Source organism: Cajanus cajan, chromosome 1 (genome assembly GCF_000230855.2).
Source record: "Cajanus cajan strain Asha chromosome 1, NIPB_CcT2T_4, whole genome shotgun sequence".
Classification (NCBI taxonomy): Eukaryota; Viridiplantae; Streptophyta; class Magnoliopsida; order Fabales; family Fabaceae; genus Cajanus; species Cajanus cajan.
In genome coordinates this window covers 81,015,786-81,033,321 of record NC_138517.1, presented here as the reverse complement: position 1 = coordinate 81,033,321, position 17,536 = coordinate 81,015,786, and the positions used below count along the sequence as shown (strand labels likewise).

The 17,536-nt window shown below is 34.6% G+C and overlaps 3 long non-coding RNA genes across 3 annotated transcripts; 2 read left to right on the top strand and 1 right to left on the bottom strand.

Annotated features, from left to right (window-relative positions):
* The first annotated feature begins 999 nt into the window (after positions 1-999).
* LOC145952151 (uncharacterized) lies at positions 1,000-16,761 on the top strand. Its single transcript, XR_014429855.1, has 2 exons — positions 1,000-1,267; positions 16,494-16,761. It is a non-coding gene; the product is annotated as an uncharacterized LOC145952151 (long non-coding RNA).
* Positions 1,279-2,475, top strand: LOC145952158 (uncharacterized). The gene is made up of 2 exons (XR_014429857.1): positions 1,279-2,078; positions 2,211-2,475. It is a non-coding gene; the product is annotated as an uncharacterized LOC145952158 (long non-coding RNA).
* On the bottom strand, positions 7,265-14,109 carry LOC145952154 (uncharacterized). Its single transcript, XR_014429856.1, has 3 exons — positions 13,373-14,109; positions 8,309-12,580; positions 7,265-7,516 (listed from the first exon to the last, which is right to left on the bottom strand). It is a non-coding gene; the product is annotated as an uncharacterized LOC145952154 (long non-coding RNA).
* Positions 16,762-17,536: the final 775 nt, after the last annotated feature.

Below are 17,536 nucleotides of genomic sequence, written 5' to 3'. Positions count from 1 at the left end.
GAGTGAGAAACTTCTCACTTAGTTGCAGGTATAGAAATAAAAGTTAAATAGCACACACACATACAATATAATCAATATCATATATATATATATATATGTACATTTATAAATCATGCAATGATTTTATTGACTCGACTCACAAAATGCATGCATATGGCGCCATACGGAAGTTTCAGAATTTATCACTGGTGACCCAAAGGTACACCTATCACTGGTGTTCATACACCTCGTTAGCATGTTACATCACTGGTGTCCCGAAGGCACACCTATCACTGGTGTTCATACACCTTGTTAGCATCACTGGTATGCGGCCTCAGCGGCACACCTGGAATAATATATGCATATGATGCATGTCATACATTCATAGACTCAACTTTTAGCATATTACACATATAAGATTCATATTTCATAATTATGATTTATTTTATTAATCCAACTTTAATAGTCCAATAGTCCAACGGTCCAATGGTCCAATCAGTCCAATAGTCCTACGGTCCAATAGTTCAACAGTTCAATGGTCCATTCATGGATCATAGGTCACAAGTCATGAGTACATATTTCATACAGTCATATCCTCATAGGTCCGCACAGGTCTCATATATACTTCATATACTCAAGTCATAATAAGATCTTCATAAGTTCGTATAGGTATTTTTATTTTAAAACTTATTCATTTTTAACATCAATTACATATTTATTAATTAATAGGAGGCTTAGCCTTCCATATCTTTATTAATAAACAATTTATTTATTTTTCTTTTATAAAAATAGTATAGTTATTATTTACTACAGACAAGAAATCAAGTAATATAAAAAGCAAAGCACATTAATAACAATATTTCATACAAACAACAGACATAAGATCGGGAGCCAATCTACAAACAACTATTTAACGATTACTCCCACACCCCCAAGCGAGGTTTCCCACTCCCCCCCTTACATATATATATATAAGAATTGAGAATATATATATATATGCCACATCCACTAACCATCCACCATCACCACTAACTCCTCCACTACCACCACTAACTCCTCCACTACCACCACTAACTCATCCACTAAACCTAATTTCCTTATATTTTAATGTCTTTTGAAGGCTATAAATAGCCCCTCAATTCTTCATTTCAGAACCTCCCTAAAACACTTCTCATTTCTCTTCTCTTGTAATTTTTCTCTCTACGTTCTGCTTAGACTGAAGGAGCCTAGGGGAAGAAGTTCTGCTCTAAGTTTTAGCGAGATTCTGCCCAAATTTCTGTATATCCAGGTAAGGGGGGGGAGTGGGAAACCTCGCTTGGGGGTGTGGGAGTAATCGTTAAATAGTTGTTTGTAGATTGGCTCCCGATCTTATGTCTGTTGTTTGTATGAAATATTGTTATTAATGTGCTTTGCTTTTTATATTACTTGATTTCTTGTCTGTAGTAAATAATAACTATACTATTTTTATAAAAGAAAAATAAATAAATTGTTTATTAATAAAGATATGGAAGGCTAAGCCTCCTATTAATTAATAAATATGTAATTGATGTTAAAAAAAAAAGAATAAGTTTTAGAATAAAAATACCTATGCGAACTTATGAAGATCTTATTATGACTTGAGTATATGAAGTATATATGAGACCTATGCGGACCTATGAGGATATGACTGTATGAAATATGTACTCATGACTTGTGACCTACGATCCATGAATGGACCGTTGAACCGTTGGACTATTGGACTGTTGGACTATTGGACTATTAAAGTTGGATTAATAAAATAAATCATAATTATGAAATATGAATCTTATATGTGTAATATGCTAAATGTTGAGTCTATGAATGTATGACATGCATCATATGCATATATTATTCCAGGTGTGCCGCTGAGGCCGCATACCAGTGATGCTAACAAGGTGTATGATCACCAGTGATAGGTGTGCCTTCGGGACACCAGTGATGTAACATGCTAACGAGGTGTATGAACACCAGTGATAGGTGTACCTTTGGGTCACCAGTGATAAATTCTGAAACTTCCGTATGGCGCCACATGCATACATTAGTGAGTCAAGTCAAGAAAATCATTATACATAAGCATATATGTGAGATTGATTATATATGTGAATTATATTGCGTGTGTGTGTGCTATTTAACTTTTATTTCTATACCTGCAACTAAGTGAGAAGTTTCTCACTCCTCTTGTTATTCTTGTATATGTTAAATTTATGTTGCAGGTAATCTTAATCATGAGGATGTTGGTAATGAAGTTTAGAGGCTTAAGTGGGCATGCTCTGATAGGATGTGACATCGGGCTTAGCTAGACTTATTGTTAAATTATTATTATTTTTCTTTTGTAATTTTTATGTTATTTATGTTGAAAGTGTGTATTTTTGTCATATTATAATTTTACTAAAAGATTATAAGTTAATTCCTAACTAGGAGGCTCTGCCACCTTTACTGGGATTAATCTATAATCTTTATTTTATTATTTCTTGACAATTTGATACTTACAGTTGAAAATTATGAATGTGCATCTTTTACCCAATGATACTTGAGATAATTATTTTATATTAGACTAAGAAAGAATTTATATATAGATGGTTTATATCTATTGTAATTATGTTGGGGTAGAGGGTGTCACATTACTCACAAATGCATGCATGTGGCGCCATACGGAAGATTCTCATATCATCGTGGGTGACCCTAAGGTACACCTGGTTATCATATCGTGGGTGACCCAAAGGTACACCTGGTTATCATATCGTGGGTGACCCAAAGGTACACCTGGTTATCATATCGTGGGTGACCCAAAGGTACACCTGGTTATCATATCGTGGGTATGCGGCCTCAGCGGCACACCTGGAGTATTGTATGCATATGATGCATGTCAAACAAGACTCTATACATTCTCATATTACTTTATCACTTTCCATGGTCATTTCATATCTCATTAACATATTATCACATTTCATATCTCATGTCTCAATCATATTTCATATTATCTCATGGTCATTTCACATCATCATATTTCATCATCACATCATATCATATTATCATCATATCATATCATCACATTCACATTATCACATCATATTCACAACTTTCACAATCATAGTCTCAACATAGTTTCTATTCATACACGTATATTAACCAAGCAATTAGAACATACAAACAATATGACATACAACAAACACAGGATTGGGGGCCAATCCCACTACCCAGCATACAATCCCACACCCAGAGCGAGATCTCTCACTCCCCCCTTACCTGGATAAGCAGAAACTGAGACTATAGCACAGCTGCCTCCCCAAGGCTTCTTCCGTCTAAAACAGGGACCGGAGCTAAAACTAGGATAGAACCTCCTCCTCTAGACTTTCCTTGGTCTTCAAAGAGAAGAAGAGGAGAAGAAGAGAGTATAAGAGAAGAGAGAATGAGAATGAGAAGTGTTTCTTGAGATGGTTTGCAATGGAGAAGTGAAGGCCTATTTATAGCCTCCAAAACACATTAAAAAAATGTAAAATAATGGAGAAAAAGATAGACAAAACTAAGTGGAATGAATTAGTGGAATGAATTATAGAAGTTGGTGGGATGAATTAATGGAGTTGGTGTGAATTAATGGAGTTGGTGCCATGTTCTTTTCCTCACCGACTTTAGCTACTGATTTGGACCTTATAGACAGCCGAATCTGAAAATATTTCCTTCATGAAAGTTGTAGTATTTTCTCTTATCTTTCCATAGCCACCAAGTTTGTATCATTTGAACAACCACCGACCAAGTTATACCCCAAAAAACGAGGCTTGCCAATCAGTCCAGCGAGAAACAATTGTATCAATCAAATTCCAATTTTGACCTCCTAAACGACCGATTTTGCAAATGGCTATTTCTGTAAAAGTTGTGCGTTTTTCTCTTAGCTTTCCATTGACACCAATTTTGCATCATTTGGACCATCACAGCCCAAGTTATTCCCTAAACACCGAGGCTTGCCAATCAGCCCAGCGAAAAACGGTTTTAACAAAGAAAATCACAACTATCTAATTAAGCCCAATAATACACATATCTTTCTAAAGCCTACAATTAAGCATAAATGGAGTGTGAATTAGTTACAATTGAAGTAAAATATAATCACCAAATTATGACTAAATAATAATAATAATAATAATAGTAATAATAACCATTTTGAAAACTGGGATGTTACAATACTTCCCCCCCTTTTAAGAAATTCGTCCTCGAATTTTTGAAACGAAGAGGTTTGACTATGACTCATTCAAGATTCTTCTTAAATTTCCTTGGAAAATCCACAACAGAGTCTAGACATATTATTTCACTTCCAAACAGGAACATCTAAAGGCTACAAAAGTCCTAAAAGGCTTCTGATGTTCTGTCTCATACTTATACCATACTAAATATAAGTACATAATATCCTCTATTCCTCTCTTTACTTAAGGCCACCACGCTTCCGCTGCGCCACTCTGATGCACCTTAGTAGCTCTTAAAACTCCCTTTAAGATCATATTCCTAAATTCAAGATTACTAGGCTATAGATCCTATCATTGAACCCCAAAATACCATCAACTTCTACTCATAAAGGGCTATTTATACCTCTACCAATCTTCTCCACTTGGTTCACTAAGAAAGAATCTAACTCCTAAGCTTCTCTAATCTCGTCCATTAATTCATTAGTCATTTTCAACATACTAAATTCAATGCTCCTAAGGGTGAGCTCACACATCACGCTTAAGTCGCTAAGTTCTTTAATCAAATACAACCCTTAAATCGTCAAATATGGTAGGTGAAAGATCATCCTACTCAAGGTATCTGCTAGAATAATAGCTTTATTTCTACGACCTTCTCCAAAGATTAAGCACTTAAGCATAGGTTCACTAGATACATATACCAGATTTCTAATTTCACCATTCTAGCTATACCCAAGTCAAATTCTTATCCACCTCCTTATCCTATAACCTCATACCAAATAAATCATCTAATCAATCCTTTCGTTACTCAATTTAAATTTTGTCTTACACTACTAAGAATAACCTTATCAGAAAAACTTAAATCTCTAAGTTGAGCTAAAAGATCTATCTTTCTAATCAGGAAAAAAAAAGGTAAATATAAAGGTCTCATACTCAGAGCATCGGTTACCATAATGGTTTTGGCCACATAACTTAATAATATCAAGATCTTATTCCTTAAGGACTTTTAACTATTTCCTCTGGTCAATAGGTATTTAAAACTCTTATGATCGCTAAATACCTCAATCTTAGAATCATATATGTAGTGTTTTCAAATCTTAGTATACATATTAAAACTGCTAACTCAAAGTCATGGGTAAAGTAATTCCTCTCAAGAATTTTCAATTGCCTAGAATCATAAGCTACTACCTTTCTTCTTGCCACAACACTCTTCCCGAACCTATCTTTAGAAGCATAACTATATACCACAAAAGTCTTGCTAAAATCTAGTAGTATTAACATTAACCAATCTTTCCTTAAGAGTTTGAAAACTACCTTCTCCTTTGTTATCCCACACAAAGGCAACTATTTCTTAGTCAATCCAGTCAAAGGTAATAGTAAGCGACCTAGAGAAGTAGGCGATAAAATGTTTTGGGTACTTAAAAATAAACATAGGTCCAGAAATTCCTGATATGGGTTAGCCTTTCAAACTACTGTTGAATTCATGGGTAGGCAAACGACAACTTAGTGAACTGAAACATCTTAGTAGCTAGAGGAAAAGAAAGCAAAAGAGATTCCTGTAGTAGAGGTGAGTGAAATGAGAGTAGCCTAAACCTCTAACTGCTACCTTAGACATTTACTTAATAAATCTCCTATAAATTATCCTAAGAAAACTCTTAATTTTACTAATTGAATTAGGTATCTCTCACTTAAGCACAACTTCTACCTTAGATAGCTCTATGTTATACCTTCGCAAGAAATTACTCACCTCATACAATCAAAATCATAATCTAGCTAAGTTTATCTTAGATATATCTTCACACTTAACTCTAATATGATGGTATCACATCCTAAGGTCAAAACCTCTCATTAACACACAAATATCCACTAATTGATCCATAAGGTCACATACTTGCATATCAATTCATATTAGAATACCTCCTTCACATATATCATCCCTAAATATGTATGAATTTATCACCATGAACCAATCATATCATTTGAATCAACCTTTCAGTGACCAGACCTCAAAACATCATCAAATCCATTTTTATCCTTGTTATGCCTAAAATCTCAAAAACATCATGATAGCATATATCTACCTGACACACAAAGTTATACTCATCCAAATGATCTCAAACCTATCTCAAACGAAAGCTAAATGAATAAGCTACAACTCTTATGAAGACATAAGATTTCAAAAAGATCACCTTCCTAATTAAAATTTCAAAATCACTTCAAGTATATTCAGCTCTAAACTTCTGATAACCAAAGCCGTGATAACTAAGGTTTTAGACCTCCGTTTTATCTTATTACAGTTCTATTGGAAAGATAATATCAAAAGCCACAACTCTCATGATGACCACAAAATCTAATTCTGTCACTAAGATACTCATACTGACACAACAAAATTTCAACGAAAATAATCCCCATATCATATAGCATTAGTGTACTAACATTTCACAAAATACCTTAACCATTCCAAACTCACTCCTTTCCACCTTAAACTCATATTCAAGCTTTCCATTACAATCTTAGACCAAAACAGCTCACAAAGGACTTAGAAAATAAAATTCACATACTACCTAAACCATAAAAGTTAACATGCACGCACCAATACTCAAGGAACATTCCAATCTCTCATCAAAATATCAAAACTCCAATTCTCAGATACAACCACCTTTGATTCAATTGCTTACTACTATAGATTCCTAAATTCCATTAACCGTAAACTCTTGAAAAATCATCCAAATCTAAGGTCTCAATAATTTCTAGTTGATTATCAAGGCTTTGTCCGTACTATTGGTACATAAGCTCACCATACGAGTGATACTACTCAACCACTACTTCTTACGTAAGCAAAAAGTATCAAACAAATAAGCAATTATGAAAAGATCAATCAAAAATAGCATCATTATATCATGTCTATCAGACAAATCCTGAGAATACAATGCATACAAATAAATAAATAAGAACATAATTAATCATCACATTAGCACATCAATCATCTCATCACATTATTAATCTACCAAACAAGCATAGTAGACTCATAACTCACGGCCGATTGGATCGGCCTGCTCTGATACCACTAAATGTGACACCCTCTACCCCGCATATCATAAATCAATAAATTTAAATAATATAACTTTAATAATCAAACATGTTTACAGAGTATCACATTTTTAACAAACATAATCAGCGGAAATTACAAAGAAATAAATCTCAAAGTTTTCAAAGTAATTTAAAATAACATTAACAACCTAATCTAATCTTATCTATACCCCGATGTCACATGTCCTATCAGAGCATAGCCCATAAAGAAGCCTAAGCTTCACCACCAACATCCTCAGTCTCATGCTGATAATCACCTGTATAACGGTTAAAGAAAAACAACACAAAGAAAAAGGGAGTGAGAAAACATCTCACTCGGCTCACAGTGTAGGAATATATACTAGATAGCCAAACACAAACAATACATACGTAAAATAAAAATATCTCATATTTGCACATATATCATGCAATGGTTTTCTTGACTAGACTCACAAATGCATGCATGTGGCGCCATACGGAAGATTCTCATATCATCGTGGGTGACCCTAAGGTACACCTGGTTATCATATCGTGGGTGACCCAAAGGTACACCTGGTTATCATATCGTGGGTGACCCAAAGGTACACCTGGTTATCATATCGTGGGTGACCCAAAGGTACACCTGGTTATCATATCGTGGGTATGCGGCCTCAGCGGCACACCTGGAGTATTGTATGCATATGATGCATGTCAAACAAGACTCTATACATTCTCATATTACTTTATCACTTTCCATGGTCATTTCATATCTCATTAACATATTATCACATTTCATATCTCATGTCTCAATCATATTTCATATTATCTCATGGTCATTTCACATCATCATATTTCATCATCACATCATATCATATTATCATCATATCATATCATCACATTCACATTATCACATCATATTCACAACTTTCACAATCATAGTCTCAACATAGTTTCTATTCATACACGTATATTAACCAAGCAATTAGAACATACAAACAATATGACATACAACAAACACAGGATTGGGGGCCAATCCCACTACCCAGCATACAATCCCACACCCAGAGCGAGATCTCTCACTCCCCCCTTACCTGGATAAGCAGAAACTGAGACTATAGCACAGCTGCCTCCCCAAGGCTTCTTCCGTCTAAAACAGGGACCGGAGCTAAAACTAGGATAGAACCTCCTCCTCTAGACTTTCCTTGGTCTTCAAAGAGAAGAAGAGGAGAAGAAGAGAGTATAAGAGAAGAGAGAATGAGAATGAGAAGTGTTTCTTGAGATGGTTTGCAATGGAGAAGTGAAGGCCTATTTATAGCCTCCAAAACACATTAAAAAAATGTAAAATAATGGAGAAAAAGATAGACAAAACTAAGTGGAATGAATTAGTGGAATGAATTATAGAAGTTGGTGGGATGAATTAATGGAGTTGGTGTGAATTAATGGAGTTGGTGCCATGTTCTTTTCCTCACCGACTTTAGCTACTGATTTGGACCTTATAGACAGCCGAATCTGAAAATATTTCCTTCATGAAAGTTGTAGTATTTTCTCTTATCTTTCCATAGCCACCAAGTTTGTATCATTTGAACAACCACCGACCAAGTTATACCCCAAAAAACGAGGCTTGCCAATCAGTCCAGCGAGAAACAATTGTATCAATCAAATTCCAATTTTGACCTCCTAAACGACCGATTTTGCAAATGGCTATTTCTGTAAAAGTTGTGCGTTTTTCTCTTAGCTTTCCATTGACACCAATTTTGCATCATTTGGACCATCACAGCCCAAGTTATTCCCTAAACACCGAGGCTTGCCAATCAGCCCAGCGAAAAACGGTTTTAACAAAGAAAATCACAACTATCTAATTAAGCCCAATAATACACATATCTTTCTAAAGCCTACAATTAAGCATAAATGGAGTGTGAATTAGTTACAATTGAAGTAAAATATAATCACCAAATTATGACTAAATAATAATAATAATAATAATAGTAATAATAACCATTTTGAAAACTGGGATGTTACAATACTTCCCCCCTTTTAAGAAATTCGTCCTCGAATTTTTGAAACGAAGAGGTTTGACTATGACTCATTCAAGATTCTTCTTAAATTTCCTTGGAAAATCCACAACAGAGTCTAGACATATTATTTCACTTCCAAACAGGAACATCTAAAGGCTACAAAAGTCCTAAAAGGCTTCTGATGTTCTGTCTCATACTTATACCATACTAAATATAAGTACATAATATCCTCTATTCCTCTCTTTACTTAAGGCCACCACGCTTCCGCTGCGCCACTCTGATGCACCTTAGTAGCTCTTAAAACTCCCTTTAAGATCATATTCCTAAATTCAAGATTACTAGGCTATAGATCCTATCATTGAACCCCAAAATACCATCAACTTCTACTCATAAAGGGCTATTTATACCTCTACCAATCTTCTCCACTTGGTTCACTAAGAAAGAATCTAACTCCTAAGCTTCTCTAATCTCGTCCATTAATTCATTAGTCATTTTCAACATACTAAATTCAATGCTCCTAAGGGTGAGCTCACACATCACGCTTAAGTCGCTAAGTTCTTTAATCAAATACAACCCTTAAATCGTCAAATATGGTAGGTGAAAGATCATCCTACTCAAGGTATCTGCTAGAATAATAGCTTTATTTCTACGACCTTCTCCAAAGATTAAGCACTTAAGCATAGGTTCACTAGATACATATACCAGATTTCTAATTTCACCATTCTAGCTATACCCAAGTCAAATTCTTATCCACCTCCTTATCCTATAACCTCATACCAAATAAATCATCTAATCAATCCTTTCGTTACTCAATTTAAATTTTGTCTTACACTACTAAGAATAACCTTATCAGAAAAACTTAAATCTCTAAGTTGAGCTAAAAGATCTATCTTTCTAATCAGGAAAAAAAAAGGTAAATATAAAGGTCTCATACTCAGAGCATCGGTTACCATAATGGTTTTGGCCACATAACTTAATAATATCAAGATCTTATTCCTTAAGGACTTTTAACTATTTCCTCTGGTCAATAGGTATTTAAAACTCTTATGATCGCTAAATACCTCAATCTTAGAATCATATATGTAGTGTTTTCAAATCTTAGTATACATATTAAAACTGCTAACTCAAAGTCATGGGTAAAGTAATTCCTCTCAAGAATTTTCAATTGCCTAGAATCATAAGCTACTACCTTTCTTCTTGCCACAACACTCTTCCCGAACCTATCTTTAGAAGCATAACTATATACCACAAAAGTCTTGCTAAAATCTAGTAGTATTAACATTAACCAATCTTTCCTTAAGAGTTTGAAAACTACCTTCTCCTTTGTTATCCCACACAAAGGCAACTATTTCTTAGTCAATCCAGTCAAAGGTAATAGTAAGCGACCTAGAGAAGTAGGCGATAAAATGTTTTGGGTACTTAAAAATAAACATAGGTCCAGAAATTCCTGATATGGGTTAGCCTTTCAAACTACTGTTGAATTCATGGGTAGGCAAACGACAACTTAGTGAACTGAAACATCTTAGTAGCTAGAGGAAAAGAAAGCAAAAGAGATTCCTGTAGTAGAGGTGAGTGAAATGAGAGTAGCCTAAACCTCTAACTGCTACCTTAGACATTTACTTAATAAATCTCCTATAAATTATCCTAAGAAAACTCTTAATTTTACTAATTGAATTAGGTATCTCTCACTTAAGCACAACTTCTACCTTAGATAGCTCTATGTTATACCTTCGCAAGAAATTACTCACCTCATACAATCAAAATCATAATCTAGCTAAGTTTATCTTAGATATATCTTCACACTTAACTCTAATATGATGGTATCACATCCTAAGGTCAAAACCTCTCATTAACACACAAATATCCACTAATTGATCCATAAGGTCACATACTTGCATATCAATTCATATTAGAATACCTCCTTCACATATATCATCCCTAAATATGTATGAATTTATCACCATGAACCAATCATATCATTTGAATCAACCTTTCAGTGACCAGACCTCAAAACATCATCAAATCCATTTTTATCCTTGTTATGCCTAAAATCTCAAAAACATCATGATAGCATATATCTACCTGACACACAAAGTTATACTCATCCAAATGATCTCAAACCTATCTCAAACGAAAGCTAAATGAATAAGCTACAACTCTTATGAAGACATAAGATTTCAAAAAGATCACCTTCCTAATTAAAATTTCAAAATCACTTCAAGTATATTCAGCTCTAAACTTCTGATAACCAAAGCCGTGATAACTAAGGTTTTAGACCTCCGTTTTATCTTATTACAGTTCTATTGGAAAGATAATATCAAAAGCCACAACTCTCATGATGACCACAAAATCTAATTCTGTCACTAAGATACTCATACTGACACAACAAAATTTCAACGAAAATAATCCCCATATCATATAGCATTAGTGTACTAACATTTCACAAAATACCTTAACCATTCCAAACTCACTCCTTTCCACCTTAAACTCATATTCAAGCTTTCCATTACAATCTTAGACCAAAACAGCTCACAAAGGACTTAGAAAATAAAATTCACATACTACCTAAACCATAAAAGTTAACATGCACGCACCAATACTCAAGGAACATTCCAATCTCTCATCAAAATATCAAAACTCCAATTCTCAGATACAACCACCTTTGATTCAATTGCTTACTACTATAGATTCCTAAATTCCATTAACCGTAAACTCTTGAAAAATCATCCAAATCTAAGGTCTCAATAATTTCTAGTTGATTATCAAGGCTTTGTCCGTACTATTGGTACATAAGCTCACCATACGAGTGATACTACTCAACCACTACTTCTTACGTAAGCAAAAAGTATCAAACAAATAAGCAATTATGAAAAGATCAATCAAAAATAGCATCATTATATCATGTCTATCAGACAAATCCTGAGAATACAATGCATACAAATAAATAAATAAGAACATAATTAATCATCACATTAGCACATCAATCATCTCATCACATTATTAATCTACCAAACAAGCATAGTAGACTCATAACTCACGGCCGATTGGATCGGCCTGCTCTGATACCACTAAATGTGACACCCTCTACCCCGCATATCATAAATCAATAAATTTAAATAATATAACTTTAATAATCAAACATGTTTACAGAGTATCACATTTTTAACAAACATAATCAGCGGAAATTACAAAGAAATAAATCTCAAAGTTTTCAAAGTAATTTAAAATAACATTAACAACCTAATCTAATCTTATCTATACCCCGATGTCACATGTCCTATCAGAGCATAGCCCATAAAGAAGCCTAAGCTTCACCACCAACATCCTCAGTCTCATGCTGATAATCACCTGTATAACGGTTAAAGAAAAACAACACAAAGAAAAAGGGAGTGAGAAAACATCTCACTCGGCTCACAGTGTAGGAATATATACTAGATAGCCAAACACAAACAATACATACGTAAAATAAAAATATCTCATATTTGCACATATATCATGCAATGGTTTTCTTGACTAGACTCACAAATGCATGCATGTGGCGCCATACGGAAGATTCTCATATCATCGTGGGTGACCCTAAGGTACACCTGGTTATCATATCGTGGGTGACCCAAAGGTACACCTGGTTATCATATCGTGGGTGACCCAAAGGTACACCTGGTTATCATATCGTGGGTGACCCAAAGGTACACCTGGTTATCATATCGTGGGTATGCGGCCTCAGCGGCACACCTGGAGTATTGTATGCATATGATGCATGTCAAACAAGACTCTATACATTCTCATATTACTTTATCACTTTCCATGGTCATTTCATATCTCATTAACATATTATCACATTTCATATCTCATGTCTCAATCATATTTCATATTATCTCATGGTCATTTCACATCATCATATTTCATCATCACATCATATCATATTATCATCATATCATATCATCACATTCACATTATCACATCATATTCACAACTTTCACAATCATAGTCTCAACATAGTTTCTATTCATACACGTATATTAACCAAGCAATTAGAACATACAAACAATATGACATACAACAAACACAGGATTGGGGGCCAATCCCACTACCCAGCATACAATCCCACACCCAGAGCGAGATCTCTCACTCCCCCCTTACCTGGATAAGCAGAAACTGAGACTATAGCACAGCTGCCTCCCCAAGGCTTCTTCCGTCTAAAACAGGGACCGGAGCTAAAACTAGGATAGAACCTCCTCCTCTAGACTTTCCTTGGTCTTCAAAGAGAAGAAGAGGAGAAGAAGAGAGTATAAGAGAAGAGAGAATGAGAATGAGAAGTGTTTCTTGAGATGGTTTGCAATGGAGAAGTGAAGGCCTATTTATAGCCTCCAAAACACATTAAAAAAATGTAAAATAATGGAGAAAAAGATAGACAAAACTAAGTGGAATGAATTAGTGGAATGAATTATAGAAGTTGGTGGGATGAATTAATGGAGTTGGTGTGAATTAATGGAGTTGGTGCCATGTTCTTTTCCTCACCGACTTTAGCTACTGATTTGGACCTTATAGACAGCCGAATCTGAAAATATTTCCTTCATGAAAGTTGTAGTATTTTCTCTTATCTTTCCATAGCCACCAAGTTTGTATCATTTGAACAACCACCGACCAAGTTATACCCCAAAAAACGAGGCTTGCCAATCAGTCCAGCGAGAAACAATTGTATCAATCAAATTCCAATTTTGACCTCCTAAACGACCGATTTTGCAAATGGCTATTTCTGTAAAAGTTGTGCGTTTTTCTCTTAGCTTTCCATTGACACCAATTTTGCATCATTTGGACCATCACAGCCCAAGTTATTCCCTAAACACCGAGGCTTGCCAATCAGCCCAGCGAAAAACGGTTTTAACAAAGAAAATCACAACTATCTAATTAAGCCCAATAATACACATATCTTTCTAAAGCCTACAATTAAGCATAAATGGAGTGCCACTCGTAGCTGGATCTTCTTCTCCTAAAATATCCACAGTTTATACGGTGAGAAAAGAAAATATCTATATGCAAAGTACATACAAACACATCACAATATAATCTCATAATAACTCATTATTTAATAAAATATTCATAAGCATTTATCTATATATATATGTGTGTGTGTGTGTGTGTATCATAATTTATCAACCATTCATCATATTCACATCTCAATTCACAATTACATCAATCCATCACAATCCACTTGAACATTACAATTCATTCATAATCCACACAAATTTCACTATGTCAAGGTCACGCTACCCTTTTTCCAACCTAGGGCCGTGCTCACCCCTGACATAACACTGTGCCAAGGTCACGCTACCCTTTTTAGTAGCCTAGGGCCGTGCTCACCCCTGACATAATACTGTGCCAAGGTCACGCTACCCATCAGCTTAGGGTCGTGCTCACCCCTGGTCATCAGTACCATAATCACATCTCATTCACATCTCAATCACATTCCACACTTCTCATTTCATAACTCAAATTCACATCACGTACATAATTCCACATCACATACACATCACATACACAACAGATAAGCCCAACAAAATGAGGGTTTACACACCCCTCAAGCAATTCACATCAAGATCATCCATTCTTAACGAGTAATATAGCAATAATATTCATAAATTATAATAATCAATAAGATAATCAATTTAATATAACAGTGAAACTCATAATTATTCCAAATTCTAGTTCACAGCACTTATGATTTCTTCTTTCTTCCCAGATCATTATTCCTACAATTTGGCATATCTATAGACCTCAACACATAATTTCAATAGAACTAATGATTCTTCAAATAAAATAATTATAAAATCATAATCCTAAGAAATTCTTCCTCTACCCAATTCCCTCATGTACTCTACATATAAATAATCCCCTTTTCCCCCGTACCTGGATGAATAGTAACTTGAGCAGAACCTTCTCTTCTTAGATAGGGACCAGAACTGTAAATAGACCAGAGCTTCCTCCTATGGATTCCTCTTGGTCTTCAAAGAGAAGAAGAGGAAATGAGAGAGAGTAGAAGAGAAGAGAGAATGAGAATTGAGGGATGGTTTGCAATGGAGAAGTGAAGGGCTATTTATAGCCTTCATAACACATTAAAATATAAGTAAAATGGGCTTAGTGGAGTAATATGAAATGAATTAGTGGAGTTGGTGGAGTTGGTAGAAGAATTAGTGGAGTTATTGGATGAGTTAGTGGACACGTTCTTAAGCACGATGATTTAGACCTTCTAGATGGCTGAATTTGGTCACGAGGTCTTCATGAAAGTTGTAGATTAAGGGGGGGAGTGGGAAACCTCGCTTGGGGGTGTGGGAGTAATCGTTAAATAGTTGTTTGTAGATTGGCTCCCGATCTTATGTCTGTTGTTTGTATGAAATATTGTTATTAATGTGCTTTGCTTTTTATATTACTTGATTTCTTGTCTGTAGTAAATAATAACTATACTATTTTTATAAAAGAAAAATAAATAAATTGTTTATTAATAAAGATATGGAAGGCTAAGCCTCCTATTAATTAATAAATATGTAATTGATGTTAAAAATGAATAAGTTTTAAAATAAAAATACCTATACGAACTTATGAAGATCTTATTATGACTTGAGTATATGAAGTATATATGAGACCTGTGCGGACCTATGAGGATATGACTGTATGAAATATGTACTCATGACTTGTGACCTATGATCCATGAATGGACCATTGAACTGTTGAACTATTGGACCGTTGGACTATTGGACTGATTGGACCATTGGACCGTTGGACTATTAAAGTTAGATTAATAAAATAAATCATAATTATGAAATATGAATCTTATATGTGTAATATGCTAAATGTTGAGTCTATGAATGTATGACATGCATCATATGCATATATTATTCCAGGTGTGCCGCTGAGGCCGCATACCAGTGATGCTAACAAGGTGTATGAACACCAGTGATAGGTGTGCCTTCGGGACACCAGTGATGTAACATGCTAACGAGGTGTATGAACACCAGTGATAGGTGTACCTTTGGGTCACCAGTGATAAATTCTGAAACTTCCGTATGGCGCCACATGCATGCATTTTGTGAGTCGAGTCAATAAAATCATTGCATGATTTATAAATGTACATTTATATATATATATGATATTGATTATATTGTATGTGTGTGTGCTATTTAACTTTTATTTCTATACCTGCAACTAAGTGAGAAGTTTCTCACTCCTCTTGTTATTCTTGTATATGTTTAAATTTATGTTGCAGGTAATCTTAATCATGAGGATGTTGGTAATGAAGTCTAGAGGCTTAAGTGGGCATGCTCTGATAGGATGTGACATTGGGCTTAGCTAGGCTTCTTTCTGGGATAATAATGTTTTATTTTCCTTCTTTTGAAATTTAAATATATTTGTATGATATAAAAAAGATTATAAATTGATTCCTAACTAGGAGGCACTGCCACCTTTACTGGGATTAATTTATAATCTTTGTTTTATTATGACTTCTTGAGTTTGGTATAAATGTTAATTACGAATGTGCATCTTCTACCTTATAACAAGAGGAGTGAGAAACTTCTCACTTAGTTGCAGGTATAGAAATAAAAGTTAAATAGCACACACACATACAATATAATCAATATCATATATATATATATATATGTACATTTATAAATCATGCAATGATTTTATTGACTCGACTCACAAAATGCATGCATGTGGCGCCATACGGAAGTTTCAGAATTTATCACTGGTGACCCAAAGGTACACCTATCACTGGTGTTCATACACCTCGTTAGCATGTTACATCACTGGTGTCCCGAAGGCACACCTATCACTGGTGTTCATACACCTTGTTAGCATCACTGGTATGCGGCCTCAGCGGCACACCTGGAATAATATATGCATATGATGCATGTCATACATTCATAGACTCAATATTTAGCATATTACACATATAAGATTCATATTTCATAATTATGATTTATTTTATTAATCCAACTTTAATAGTCCAATAGTCCAACGGTCCAATGGTCCAATCAGTCCAATAGTCCTACGGTCCAATAGTTCAACAGTTCAATGGTCCATTCATGGATCATAGGTCACAAGTCATGAGTACATATTTCATACAGTCATATCCTCATAGGTCCGCACAGGTCTCATATATACTTCATATACTCAAGTCATAATAAGATCTTCATAAGTTCGTATAGGTATTTTTATTTTAAAACTTATTCATTTTTAACATCAATTACATATTTATTAATTAATAGGAGGCTTAGCCTTCCATATCTTTATTAATAAACAATTTAT